We start from the raw sequence: 14944 nt of genomic DNA on the forward strand, positions 1-14944 counted from the left end.
ATCGTGCCAATCGGTCACCCGTGCAGGATAGGGTTGTTCGCCAAACTCGACCTACCTAAGTACCTGTGCGGGTCGTTAACAGGACGATCGTACCTCGCCGCTGGCCAGCCCAGGACACGAACCACTTAAGCGGTCCGTTCCGTGCTTCAGTGATAACCGAGCGGTGTTATCGCTGGCCCCGACGGACGTGATTATTTACCGGGTGTTTACACCCTTCTACCAATTCCTTCCGTGATGCAAGATGGAACTTTCAAATAAAGGAAAGGACGCAACAAAACGGGGAACAGTTCGACAAGCACATTTATTACGCACTCAGACAAGGCAAGCACGTATTCACAGCCATACAGTAAGAATGCAATTTACAAGCAAGAGTTACAACCGAATAAAGCAATGTTTATTTACATGCACTTAAACAGTTTCTACTTTACAAGACACGGCGCCACAACACGCATACAAAGAAAAAGCAAGAAAAGATCCCCTCATAGACAAGGGAGTCAGACTGGGCCCGTGGGCCAAATGCGCGTGGAACCTGGAGGAGCGGCCAGGTCCACGAGACCGAAGGGTCTTACCCGTGCCCTCGTGGCGCGATGGCGGGCAAGCCGCAATGTCAGCGTAGCTGCGCCAGTCTTCGTGCCCCTGGCGTGGTCGGCAAGCGCTCTCCGGCACTCCCCTTCTGCCTTTTCCGTCGGCTTCGAGCTCTGTCTCCCGACTCGACTTCCCTGCCGACACTGCTGCTGCCACTCCACTGCTCCCGCTCTTCTGCGCTCTCCAGACTTGACTTTCCTGCTGACTGCACCGCGAGCTGCGTTGTGTTTGCGCTTGTATAGCCCGGGGGAGAGGCGTCTGTAAATTTCTGGATCACAGCGGGCTCGGAGGCGGGGCTATGCCACCCGATGCTCAGTCATTGAATGGATGAAAAGGGGGCGTAAAGAATTCCTGATCCGCTTTTTGAGGCGAAAGGAACGCATTCACAGCCCATGGCACGACGTGTGGTAGAAAGGCGGAGGTGGTGGGAGTTTGGTTGTTGGCGGGCGTCGTTTGAGAATGGCGATGAAGCAATGTTTGCAGGGTGGAGTTGTGGAGGTAAAGAGGTGAAGGTGGTGTTTGAGTTGTAGTTGTTTGGGAATGAGGTTGGTGGTGGCAATTTGGTTGTTGGGGTATGATTGGTCCAAAATAATGATATAGAAAAGAAAAACGGCTAACTCAAAGGATCGCAGCCCGGTGAACACGGAAATACCCTCTAAACAACGGTGGGGAAATCTAACTACACAATTACTTATCGTCATAACTGATCTAAGGACCCTTTATGGTGTATTGTGAATTTCCACAGCCGTAACACTACCCCCTCCCCTTTTTACAGACTCGTCCCGAGTCGCCGAATTTTTGTGTGCCATCATGTGTAAGTTCTCCCCGAATACGTTTTACCTTCAGATCCCTGAGTGCGACATTCAGTGTATTCGTGTCTCCAAAATAAATAACCTACTAACTAAACAAACCCACTCATACAGAAGACTTAAATAAATTGTCGGCGCTAAGACTCACATGCCAGGGGCGCAAAACACATTTACAAGTACAACTTAACCTTATAATTTTACACGACCCCATGGCCCAGGATCGATGGACTCTGCAAAGGGAAAAAGTTAGCAGGGAGCCAGGCTGCTCGCGCGCAGTCTCTGGCTCATGCAATGCAGGTGACGGAACGTGGCCAGCTGCTCACACGCAGTCCAGGACCTCCCCCCTTTTAAAATGGACGCAGTGAACACAACAGCGCATGAGCTGCGCAACGCAGTCTCCGTGCTGGCTCACGCAGCACACGCAATGAACAGTGCACGGGCCGCCGGTGCAGGCCCGTGTTGCAGCTGCCATCAGGGCAGTCCCTGCAAATTTGCGCGGTGATCCTGGTGCACATGGCATTGAACCAAAGGGGGGGGGGGAATGCAAAACAGAACGGGGCTGGTGGACATGGGCAGTAGGCATTGCATGGCAAAGGTGACCAGGCAAGGCATGGCATGACAAGGCCGCTGTAGCAAAAACAGCCGTCAGACGATCTGACCGGCACAGGCCTTGCAGTAAACACCAGCAGACGATCCGGCCGGCACAGGCCTTGCAGCAACAGCCAGCCGATGAAGTTGGCCAGCCTCTTGCCTTGAAATGGAGGTTGGTGGAGGGAGTGCGGTGGTGCTGGCCACTCAGAAGGTGGGCTCGGACGTACCTACTGTCTCCCTCCCAACCTATCGCCTTTGCCTGTCTCTGTCCATACCCACTCCTTTAATTTGTCAAAACCCAATTTAGCCCCAACTTATTTTTTTGTTTGTTTTTATTTTTATTTTTTTACTTCCCCCACTATAATTTCATCTCCTAACCCCCTTTACGTCTCTCTTCGGCTAACCTATCGTCTCCTCACCTACTCCCAACCCTGACGTTCCCTTCCTGGAGGCGAATGAGGGAGAGCTTGCGTCCTGTGTCGAGGCCCAATAAAGCCTCAGGATGGCCTCCTCAGATTTCAGCGATCTCAGCCCAAAGTGGGTCCAGCGGCCCACCACGAGAGTGAAGGAATGGATGGTGCGGAGCGGCACACCTCCTATCTACCCTAACCATTATCACTTAAACTACCCCGGGGCTTCCAACAAGCGCCTCTCGCTTAAACTATCGGTTCTAACAACCAGGATTCCCGTCGCCTGTGTTGGTGTCCTCACAATTTTGGGCCTTGCCCCCCAATTTTCTTCCCGTGTCCTCACACGGCTTCATGGCTGGGACGCGTGGCTCCCTTGGCAGGAACTACCCTCTGCCGATTCCCTAACAATGGCACCCCGGGCACTACACTGCCTCCGAGCCTACCAGCTCCCTAAACACCGGGGAGTGCCCTCTCTGGCAACTCCCCTGAAACGCTCACGTGGCAGGTTGGCGCCCCGGGTCCCTTTCCGAGGGTCGCCCATGCCCAGTACACTGCCCACTCAGCCAATGGCGCCCCGGGCCCCCACATCATGTGGGTGCACCCGTGCCCACTACGCTATCCCGGCCCCCCATGGCCCTTGGCCTAGCCCGGTGCCCGGGGTACCCACTCAGCAATACTCACCGTTCGTAGCCATGCTCCCAGCCCGTCAACAGGGCTCCTGCACCCCTCCAAACAGGTTTTGAGCCTACATTCCCACCAACAGCAAAACGACTTCCATTTTGTCAATTTAACTAACCCCCAAACTCATATTACACTGATCCCAGGGCCCCTTGGGTGGGAATCACTCCTCCCCCCAATCACTCATCGCACCATGCATTCCCCATTCGCTCCATACATACAGACCCACTGGTCTCACTCACTCATCATGTCTCCACCTCTTCAACTCACATTCCATCTCTGATTTCTGCCATCCCGCTCACTACATCCCCTAACTATCTCATGCTCTCTCGTCATCCCTTAAACTATAGCACGTTCCTTTTAACACTACGTTGCAAAGCTACGTCCCCTCTACACACTCACAGTCTGTCACTGTCCTCAAATCTCTAAAAATCATTTCCCCTCCTAAATCTGACTTCAATCCCTCTACCTAATCCATTCCACAAGCCCCATGAGGACTTACCCCTGTCCCATGAAACCGGTCTAACTAACACTAACCATTCCCCCTAACTAGTTGTGTTCCTGTGCCTTGGCAAGGGGGTCTTCCACCCCTTGCCCAGGGAATAGGAAATCCTGTTCACCCGAAAGCGAGGCTTGCTTTTGTTCTCCATTTTTTTTTTCACATGCGCAGCACCAGCGCGGAAACTCGCAACCTGCGCTCTCTTACGTGACGTCATGGCGGCCGTTCGCTCTTCGCGTGCCTTGTCCCTCCTGGATGGCACCATCCGGCAGGGATACACCCTCCTGCCGGATTCCAACCCCACGTGCAGCCATGACGTCACCCTGCGCATTACAAAGCAAACCTCATGTTTTGAGGGGTTCCCCACGCGAACACATGTGCTCTGCTCGTCGGAGCTTTACACTAACACGCTCGCGTGGAGAACCCATCCGGTCCAAATCCGTAATCCAGCCTACCCTTTGTCTGTCCGTGGGATCGGCAACATCCACCGCTGGCGTTTCCAGACTGGGTTTCACTCCTGCAAGCGCGCACGTGGCGGCCTCGTACGTACCACAGCACGGACCCCGCGCGCGCTGCCGTGCAAACCCGGCACGGTCTCCAAAACAGCTACGGCCGCGACCCGGCCTCTGTCCCTTATTTGTCACCGTCGTCTCCGTCGCACTCTCGCGCTAAAGCTCCATTCACCCCACGCACACCTGCGTGTTACGAGACACACACCACGCCATTACACTCACACCGGGAGACGCGGCTGCCTGCTCCCACATGCCGACCGTCATCTCCCTTACATACAGCGACCTCACACACTCTGTCTCTCTCACACTCGGCCGCTCACTCACACACGGCTGTTAGCCCGCATCCGTGGTTCCACTCACACACTGTGTGCTGGGAAGCACGCACTCCGGCACACTTGTGACCACACCACTCACACACGGGGGCGCACTCACACATTTCACCACACACACCGGGACAATCACACTGGGGAATCGTGTCACCCCAAGAGTTTCCGGGGTCTCTATACCCCCCAAGCTCTCCGTGCACCCGTCAACAGCACTCGCACCCTCAACTCCACGAAGCACGACCGGACTCACCTGGTCGTGACCAGCTTCAAGGTGAGAATAGCGTCTCCCTCCGTTCCCGAAGGAGGCTATCCAGCTGCTCGCACCGGGTCCCTAAACAGTCTACCAGCTCCCCCTCATGGTCCTCCACTACGTTAATGTGTGTGTGCTCGTCCTTAACCCCGTCCAATTCACCCTCTATCTCCCGTGTCTCTATTTGCATTTCTGTCACCTCCTGGCTATTAGTTTATTCCTGGATCTTCGTCTCTGTTTCCTCCTTCCTACTATTTAATTCAGTCTTGACTTGGTCTATCTCCCGTGTCTCCGGCAATACTTCTACCTCCTTTGTTGTCTCTGTTACTTCCCTCGTCTCCATTTTCAGGGTTTGCCCTAATCGTTGTTTCATCCGACGAGTGATGTCAATTAAGTCCCGCACCACTAACGTTCCTCCCTGTGGTGATGTCACACATCCCACATTATTGCGCTGTTCCATTTCCTCGCTCCTTTTGAGTCGTTCATCCTCTCGGAGCTTTTTGAGTTGTTCGTTCTCTTTCCGGAGTTTTTCGATCTCCGTGGACTCAATTTTTGCTCTCCCCTCGAGCTGGTTAATTTCAAACTCGTATAGTTTTTGTTTTCTCTCCCATTGTTCCTCTCGTTCTTCCCTCTCCAATCTCGTTGTCTCCTTCAATTGACTGATTTCTCCTTCCTGCTTCATTCCTTGCTCCTTCACTTTCTCCTCGTACTCCAACCTTTTTTTTTTTTCCTTTTGTCGATCAGTTTCAAATTCATACTCTTTCAGTTTTCTTTTCCACTGTCTTTCTTGTTCCTCATTCTGCAATCTTGTTATTTCTTTCTCCTGTCTCATTCCTTGTTCTTTCATTACTCTTTCTTGTTCCTCATTCTGCAATCTGGCCTTCGCTTCCAGCTGTTCGATCTGTTCAGTGTGGTTCCTCAACGTTTCATCCTCCGTTCTCGTTCTTTCCTCTCTCAGCATCCTCAGCTCATTTTGTAATCCCATTTCCTTGTTTTGGTGTTTCCGTTACTCAGAAGCTTTTTCCCATAATTCCTCTCTCAATTTGCATGCTTCTTCCCTCCTTTCCACACAACTTTCCCATGCTTTCCTCCTCATTTCGTCCACCTTCTTCCCATATTCCTTTCCTATTTCTATCGTCCCTTCCAGGGTTTCTCTTTTAATCTGGCCTGCCCTTACCTCTCGCTCCAGTAGCACCAATTCCCCATCTTGTTTGCGTTTTTCCTTTTCCATCTTTGTTTTCCTTTCTCCTTCCTTCTTCATTTTTCCATGCAGTTCTTCGAACTGTTCTGACTTTTCCAGCAATTCCTCCGTCCTTTCCGCCAGCTGTCCCTGTCCTCTTTTTATCTTCCGTTCTAGGCTTTCTCTTTCCTGATTGCCTGTTCTTATCTCTTCCTTCAGTTGCTTTATTTCCAAATCGTGTTCGCATTCTCTTTCTTCCAACTTTTTTCCCATTCTTCTTCCATGTGCCTTCTATCCCTGGAGTTACCAATTCGCTCCTCCTTTATTCTCTCACTCAGCTCGCTCGTCTCTTGTTCCCACTTATGGATACTCAATTATATTTCCCCATTTTTCCCTCCAGTTCTTTGACCTGTCTTGACTTTTCCAATATTTTTTCCTTTAGTTGTTTTAATTCCAAATCGTGCTTCCATTTTTCTTTTTCTAGCTTTGTTTGCCTTTGTTCTTCCTCCCTCCTTTTTTCCTGTGCATCGGCCCATCGTTGTGACTCCGTTCGCACGTAATCCTCATGAACCCTGTCTATGTGCCGCCGTGCCTCGTCCAACTCAAAGGAAAACGAGTGTAATTCCCCTATACAATTGTCACCATTCCTCCACCGTTGTAAGGACTTCGACACTTGTCTCCGAAGCCCGTCAATGCATGCTCCGGCCTCCTGCCACGCCTGCCATGATCCCGTAGTTTGAAATAGTTGTTGGGAGCGCTCGCCTCGTGTCGTGCCGTTCGTTGCGCCATTAATAGCGGCCTGCTCACGCCTCGTGCCGCGCTGAAGTGCGGCCGCGCCACCATCTTGCGACTCCGTTTGCCAGCAAAGTTCGTGCTCAGAATATGAGGTTGAGCTCCCCCATGGATTAAAATTACAAGTACCGTCCCAGGCCATGAATTCTACATTACTACACATTAATTTCTACCCCCGGCACCCGCTCGCCTTGAAACTCCATCTTATTTCTCGTAAGAAATTAATTTAGCTTTGCTCGTAATTTGGGGGGAACGGGGGGGGGGGGAGGGTTGCTTCGCACACCCCTGGTCCGATCCCCGTGAATTTTGTTTGAGACCGAGGTGGATTTGAATCCCACACTCCTGTACACCAGTGCTACGAATTTTGTTCCGCCCGGCGTGCGATCGGCCACGTAACTCAAATCGTGATCGCGTCGCCCACCGGAACGGACAATTCAGTCGTGACCCTCCTTGGAACTACTGCCAGGAGCTAGTCACGGGTGGGTCTTTTGACCCCACCACAATCGTGCCAATCGGCCACCCGCGTAGGATAGGGTTGTTCGCCAAACTCGACCTACCTAAGTACCTGCGTGGGTAGTTAACTGGGTGATCGTACCTCGCCGCTGGCCGGCCTTGGACACGAACTGCTTAAGCGGTCCGTTCCGTGCTTCAGTGATAACCGAGCGGTGTTATCGCCGGCCCCGACGGACGTGATTATTTACCGGGTGCTTTCAACCTTCTACCAATTCCTTCCGTGATGCAAGATGGAACTTTCAAACAAAGGAAAGGACGCAATGAAACGGGGAACAGTTCGACAAGCACATTTATTACCCACTCAGACAAGGCAAGCACGGATTCACAGCCATACAGTAAGAATGCAATTTACAAGCAAGAATTACAACCGAATAAAGCAATGTTTATTTACATGCACTTAAACAGTTTCTACTTTACAAGACATGGCGCCATAACACGCATTCAAAGAAAAAGCAAGAAAAGACCCCCTCATAGACAAGGGAGTCAGACTGGGCCCGTGGGCCAAATGCGCGTGGAACCTGGAGGAGCGGCCAGGTCCACGAGACCGAAGGGTCTTACCCGCGCCCTCGTGGCGTGATGGCGGCAAGCCGCGATGTCAGCATAGCTGCGCCTGGCTTCGTGCCCCTGGCGTGGTCGGCGAGCGCTCCCCGTCTGCCTTTCCCGTCGGCTTCGAGCTCCGTCTCCCGACTCGACTGCCCCGCCGACACTGCTGCTGCCACTCCACTGCTCCCACTCTTCTGTGCTCTCCAGACCCTCCAGACTTGACTTTCCTGTCGACGTACTGCACCGCGAGCTGCGCTGTGCTCGCGCTTATATAGCCTGGGGGAGGGGCGTCTCTGTAAATTTCTGGATCACAGCGGGTTCGGAGGCGGGGCTATGCCACCCGATGCTCAGTCATTAGATGGATGAAAAGGGGGCGTGAAGCTTTCCTGATCCGCTTTTTGAGGCGAAAGGAACGCATTCACAGCCCATGGCACGACGTGTGGTAGAAAGGCGGAGGTTGTGGGAGTTTGGTTGTTGGCGGGCGTCGTTTGAGAATGGCGGTGAAGCGATGTTTGCGGGGTGGAGTTGTGGAGGTAAAGAGGCAAAGGTGGTGGTGTTTGAGTTGTAGTTGTTTGGGAATGATGTTGGTGGTGACGATTTGGTTGTTGGGGTATGATTGGTCCAAAATATTGATAGAGAAAAGAAAAACGGCTAACTCAAAAATCGCAGCTCTGTGAACACGGAAATTCCCTCTAAGCAACGGTGGGGAAATCTAACCACACAATTACTTATCGTCATAACTGATCTAAGGACCCTTTATGGTGTATTGCGAATGTCCACAGCCGTAACTATATATATATATATATATATATATATATATATATATATATATATATATATATATATATATATATATATATATATATATATATATATATATATATATATATATATATACATACACACACACATATGTGGGGCAACTTCACATAACAATTGTGCATTTTGTGAGGAAAGCACCAAATTTGGCACACTAGTCACCCAACACATGATGAACAGATTTGGATATTGGGCCATCTCAAATTTTTGATGGCAGTGGCAGCTGCCACAGCCATCAGGGGCTGAATTTGAGATGGCCCAATATCCAAATCTGTTCATAATATGTTAGGCTATTCGTGTGCCAAATTTGGTGCTTTCCTCACAAAATGCACAATTGTTTTGCTGTATTTTGCTAAGTTGCCCCACTCTTTCTTCTTCTTCTTCTTCTGCCTCTGCCTCTGCCTATGCCTCTGCCTCTGCCTCTGCCTCTGCCTCTGCCTCTTCTACTTCTGCTTCTGCCTCTTCTACTTCTGCTTCTGCCTCTTCTACTTCTGCTTCTGCCTCTTCTACTTCTGCTTCTGCCTCTTCTACTTCTGCCTCTTCTACTTCTGCCTCTTCTACTTCTGCCTCTTCTACTTCTGCCTCTTCTACTTCTGCCTCTTCTACTTCTGCCTCTTCTACTTCTGCCTCTTCTACTTCTGCCTCTTCTACTTCTGCTTCTTCTTCCTCTTCCTCTTCTTCTACTACTGCGTCGTCTTCTGCTTCTTCCTCCTCCTCCCGTTAGGGGTCGCCACAGCGGATCATCCGTTATCCGCATAGGTTTTATGCTGGATGCCCTTCCTGACGCAACACTGGTCGCCTCTTACGACACAGGGATATATATATATATATATATATATATATATATATGTATGTATGTATGTATGTATGTATATATATATATATATATATATGTATGTATGTATGTATGTATGTATATATATATACACATACATAGTCATGCGCCACTTAACGACGGGGTTACGTTCTGAGAAACGCGTCGTTAAGCAACGTCGTCGTTGTACGAACATTTTTTTTTTTTCGTTTTCGAACATCGTAATTACACAAACCAAGACACTTAAGCCATATGGTGTAGCCTATTGCTCCTCGGATACAAACCTGTACAACATGTTACTGTACTGAATACTGTCGGCAATTGTAACACACATCCAATGGACGGGAGACACGTTAGTTTTACCTTTGTGCAGTTAATGACGGCCATCAGTTTGGTTAGCAGCAGCTTACAACCTCCTCTCGCATCGATTATAGAAAGGTGAATAATTAGCGTTTAGCTTTTATAAATACGTAATCATTGCATCGATGTTATAATTTACAAATGAATAACGGAGCACCTGTCAATTGTGATATATATTTTAGGAGCAGTGAGATTGTTTTAACAACGTTAGCTTCACCAAAAAAAAATTGTTTTAATTGACGAACAACAACGATTTATTCGTGGAATTCTTCAATTCAAAGGTAACTTACGTGGAAGGTAAACGTGGAAACATTGGTTCAGTTTGAAAGCCGATTTCCTTGAATCCCGATTTAGCACGACCCTGCTTTTTTCGCGGACATTTTATGGACCTCAACGATCGCATTATAACAGGGCCACACTGTCATTGTTTATTATCATTATGAGGTATTATGTTCTGTGGAGTGTACATAATTGTATGTGCTATTTTTATACGAGGCTACATCACTCGGCGATAGGAATTTTTCAGCTACATATTTTTTTCCATTTTTTATTATTTTTTTTTTCAGAGCTGGCAGACCCGTCGTATATGCGATCCGTCATTGCCCGGAACGTCGTTAAAGGCCCAGTCACACCTTAATGCTTTAGCCAACGTATGCCGATTTTTGAATTTTTTTTTTAAAACGCTGGCACACGTTGAATACGTTATGGGTAAGTTTTGATAACATTGAGAGCACGCTGAAAAACACTGCCATACGTCGTTGTACGCTGGCTTTAAACGTTGTACTTTTCGGTTGTCCTCAAATTTTTGCATGCTTGAAATTTCACGACGTATGCCGGCGTATGACTCGCACGTTCCGCTACGCTGGCCCCAAGTTGTATGCACGGTCTGCGATCGTTGACAGACGTCAACACATGCTACTTGTAAGTTAATCATAAGTTGAGACACGCCGATGTAATGTTTAGCGTACCCGAAACTTATTTCTAACCTATGATTAACGTGTTGTTGTCACGTTACACGATCGTTGCCACACATCGACAGACGTTACTTTTAAGTTACTCATAGGCTGAAAGACGTCGGTATAATGGATCGTCCTTGCGTCAGCATCCACGGCCAGGACACTTATTTGCAGCATTCTTCAAACTTTTCTTCGGCATGACGAGGATGTTCACACTTCGATGTCTATCTTAGCTATGATTCCAATTGTCCATCGGCAGCGTCTATTTAAAATAGTCGAGTTTGAGCGTTTTAACACGTTCAGAAGAAACGCTTCAAATTTCCAAACCCCAGCGTCAAAAAACAAAGGCGAGTGACAGCAATTTAAATCGTTCATTGTAAACAATGAAAATAGTTGAGTGGTACCATTTAAAAGTCGTTGAGTGTAAAAAAAAAAAATCCAGTTGTTGAGCGCAAGCGTCTACTTTCAATAGTGGAGTTTGAGCGATTTAGCACGTTCAATAGAAACGATTAAAATTTCCGAGCGCCAGCGTCAAAAAACAAAGGTGAGTGACAGCAATTTAAATCGTTCATTGTAAACAATGAAAATAGCTGAGTGGTACCGTTTAAAAGTCGTTGAGTGTAAAAAAAAATCCAATTGTTGAGCGCAAGCATCTATTTTCAATAGTGGAGATGCAGCCATTTAAATCGTTGAGTGGCAGCCTATGAATAGCAAACCCTACGTCACCGGCAAAGATAAACTGCCGCACGATATGGATAAGTTGGGCTATCGTTGGGCATAGTTTGTGAACGCCGGCTACACGATAATTATTCGTTGGTATACCGTATCTATAAGTTATCGAAGCGCTCTATGCACATTATTAGTTCATTGTGCATTTGTCCAACCCGTTATGAATAGACCTAAATCGTAAAAACAAGCCATAGCTCATTGTTGAAAAAGCCCCATAAAAAATTAGCCGCGAAGAACTTCGAACAATGGTGCAAAGATATCTCCTACCCGTGGATACGCGGACGCAAGGAGGATCCATCATAACCCACACCCTCCCCCTCACACTCACCTACTACTGCCAACATGAACAAACTACTACTAATACTAATACTGATACTGATACTGTTACTGCTGACATGGACATCGACTCAAAAAGGACTCGAAAACACCGTTGGGTTCCCCTTTTATGAACACCATTTTTATATACCAATTCCCAAAATCGCTGGGAACACGTCTTTATATGGCAGTTGTAAGTTAGAAACACGTTTAGCGTTCTACTCACATATACCAAACTTACTCGTACCGTATTTGACGTGCCCCAACGTTTTAGACACATTTTTCTTAGGTCGGCATACGCTGGCAAGATCGCCAAGGTGTGACTGCGATGTTGACACTTCCATTTATACGGCAGTTATGATTCGAATCGTTGTGCGTCAGCCTTTTAATAGGCTACGTCACGACATCGTCGGCGATGCGTGCAACGCGCTATGCCTAAGTTAGACTATCGTTGGGCATAGGTTGTGTAGGCCGATAACAGGTTCAGCATTCGTTGGTATAAGTTATCTATAACACAACGAAACGTTCTGTGTCCGTTACTAATGCGTTATACATAAGACCAAGTCGCTATGAATACGTCTGAAACTTTAAAAAAAAACATCAAAAGTTCAACGTAAGCCAGCGTTTTACATAAATTTTAATACGTTGCCATCGCTGGCTAAAACGTCAAGGTGTGACTGGGCCTTAAGCGGCACATGACTGTATATGTATATATATATACACACATATTTATAGATCTATTTTTGTTTATATATATTGTTGCGGTTCTGGAAACTGCATCCCTCCAATACCAAAAGCATCCAACACACAGTAGTCTCCAGTCAGTTATTTCATTAATGTACGTTCAGATCGTCCCTTCCTTTTTGTCTTGTGGGTCGAACAGGACAGTGCGTTGTGTAAATTTTAATAGTTAGTTCTGATTAAACCTCTGAACTTCATTCCTATTCTTTCTTTTTTGCTATTCCTGAGGTAAATCCATGCAAGGGTTTCCTCCCGAGGCCGGCAGGCACTCCGCTCGGACACCCATCGGTAAAAGCCACAGCCGTGCCCTTCGCGTAAGAATGCATCCTCACAGATGACCAAGGGCAGCAGTTTAAGCCAACAATAAATGCCAGCGCCTCACAGAGCACGTGCCTCACAGCGATGACCCCCTATCCACTGTTCAGGTGATCAGAGGCAGAAGCAACATACCAAATGCTAACAACATACAGTATGCACGTGGTGCACTCCTTTTCAATCCGAATCTCCATCTAATAATTATATCCAAACCTTTCCCTCAATTCCCTGACATAGATCAGGGCTGGCACCGAGCACATGACACCGCCTTTAATAAATGGCCACGTGCTTAATGGCGGACCTGCAAGCACTGTCCGGAGCATGCTCTATTAAGGGCGGACCCGCACGCTGACCACGTGTACAATGGCGGACCCACGCGCACTGTACGGGGCTTGTTCAATGGCGGGCAGACCCGCGTGCTTACCATGTGCACAATGGTGGACCCGCGTGCACTGTATGGGGCATGCTCGATGGCGGGCGGACCTGCGCGCTGACCACGTGTAATATGACGGACCCGCGCGCACTGTACAGAGCACACTCTATGGCGGGTGGACCAGCATGCTGACCCCATGTACAATGGCGGACTCTCGCGCAACCCATGATACTTTGTCATCGAACAGAACGGGGCACGAATAACACACTTTTGTCAGGTTCTGCGTATGGGGTTACAATATGTCTTCGCATTGGTCTTCGCTCACCATGATGGCCACAAATATCTCCCGCGGACAGCAGACATCCTCCCGCACCTCTGCCTCTTATGCAGCTGCGACCAAGCAGAGGCATGCTGTGCAGCTGGATCGCACAGGCCAAGTGGCGCACCACAGAGCAGGCACATTGACCAGCACCAGCTGCAGGTCACCAGGGCACGGCACAGGGTTCGGTGCAAGGCAATTAATATCATGGGGTTCGTTGCAAGGTGATTTGTGTCACGGTGCTCGGAGCGAGATGATTCCGCAGCTTGGAACCATATGGCCGGAAGTGAAGTGGAGCCGCTTCCAGTCATGGTGGCCGGCCTGTGTGCTGGCCGGGGCCCAATCAGAGCACCCAATTATGATTACACTGCTTCAAGTCGTCACCTGTCACCCACACCACGGATCTATGAAAGGACGGGTCGCGGAGCCACTTGCCGTGTCGTTCCTGCTCGTCGTTCCTGCTCGTCGTTCCTGCCCATCGTTCCTGTCTTCATTCCCGTCAGCTTGTTCTGTCTGGCTTCGGATCGACAGTCCGCCCATTCCCCTGATGGCTCTGCCCTTCTTTACCAATTCGCCTGCTGACTCCGCCTTCTTCACCGCCTCGTCGTCTCTCTCCACCCATTGGCTTCTGACTCCACCCAAGTCCCTCCCTTCACGCCCAATGGCCGCGTCTCATTCTCTGGACCGACGCGAGCTGCACAAAGTGCCACAAAGCAAGAGACGACACGCCAGCTGTCAGGGAGGTATCCCCAGCGGAGCATTCCCCCAAAACGTATTGGTGGCGTGATCGGGCAATCGTGCAAGGTATTGAGAGACCGTTGGCCTCATCTCTTCTCCTTTTTCTCTTCATTAACTCCTCTTCATCGGGTGTGTGTGTGTGTGTGTGTGTGTGTGTGTGTGTGTGTGTGTGTGTGTGTGTGTGTGTGTGTGTGTGTGTGTGTGTGTGTGTGTGTGTGTGTGTGTGTGTGTGTGTGTGTCCTGGTGCCTGTCCTCACATAAGTTAAGATTGTACAAGAATTATATCAGGATAACTCTGCTCTGTGTCTGCTTTTGTAAGTTGCTTGTATATTGCCTCACCTCTCAAATTTCTTCCTATTCCTGCAACAGACAACAATAAACAACATTCACTGTGCCACATATCTTGCATATTAAAAAAAAAAACATAAAATCATTTGTCATGGAAAAAAAAGAATATATAACCAGAACTCCTCGAACAATGACCTTAATAATGACCTGGGTTTTATGGTCCCTGGTCAAGTTGTTCAAGAGAAAATCGTCAGACAAACATAATCCATACATACATAATAGGCGTATTATTATAGAAGATTGTTTCATGGCATAATTATGTCATCATACTATATTGTATTATATCCATCTATGACCATAATATATTGTCACGTCTGAGTGCTCGTTAACACTGTATGCCTCAGCGCCGGAACCTTTTGTCCCGGGAAATTGCCAAATGGTCTCTTATTGCACTGCGTTATTTTAACTTGTGGTTACCGTTCCCCAAGG

General features: G+C 48.6%; 1 long non-coding RNA gene across 1 annotated transcript in view; it reads right to left on the reverse strand.

The window, feature by feature from the left end:
* LOC147030441 (uncharacterized) overlaps nt 1-14528 on the reverse strand; it is a 42469-nt gene extending 27941 nt beyond the window's left edge. The window contains exon 1 of the long non-coding RNA XR_015055778.1: nt 14507-14528. This is a non-coding gene — a long non-coding RNA (uncharacterized LOC147030441). The remainder of the gene's footprint in view (nt 1-14506) is intronic.
* Nucleotides 14529-14944: the final 416 nt, after the last annotated feature.

This window comes from Eptatretus burgeri, chromosome 3 (assembly GCF_056783735.1).
Source record: "Eptatretus burgeri isolate ZD-2024b chromosome 3, Ebu_testis_v1, whole genome shotgun sequence".
Lineage (NCBI taxonomy): Eukaryota > Metazoa > Chordata > Myxini > Myxiniformes > Myxinidae > Eptatretus > Eptatretus burgeri.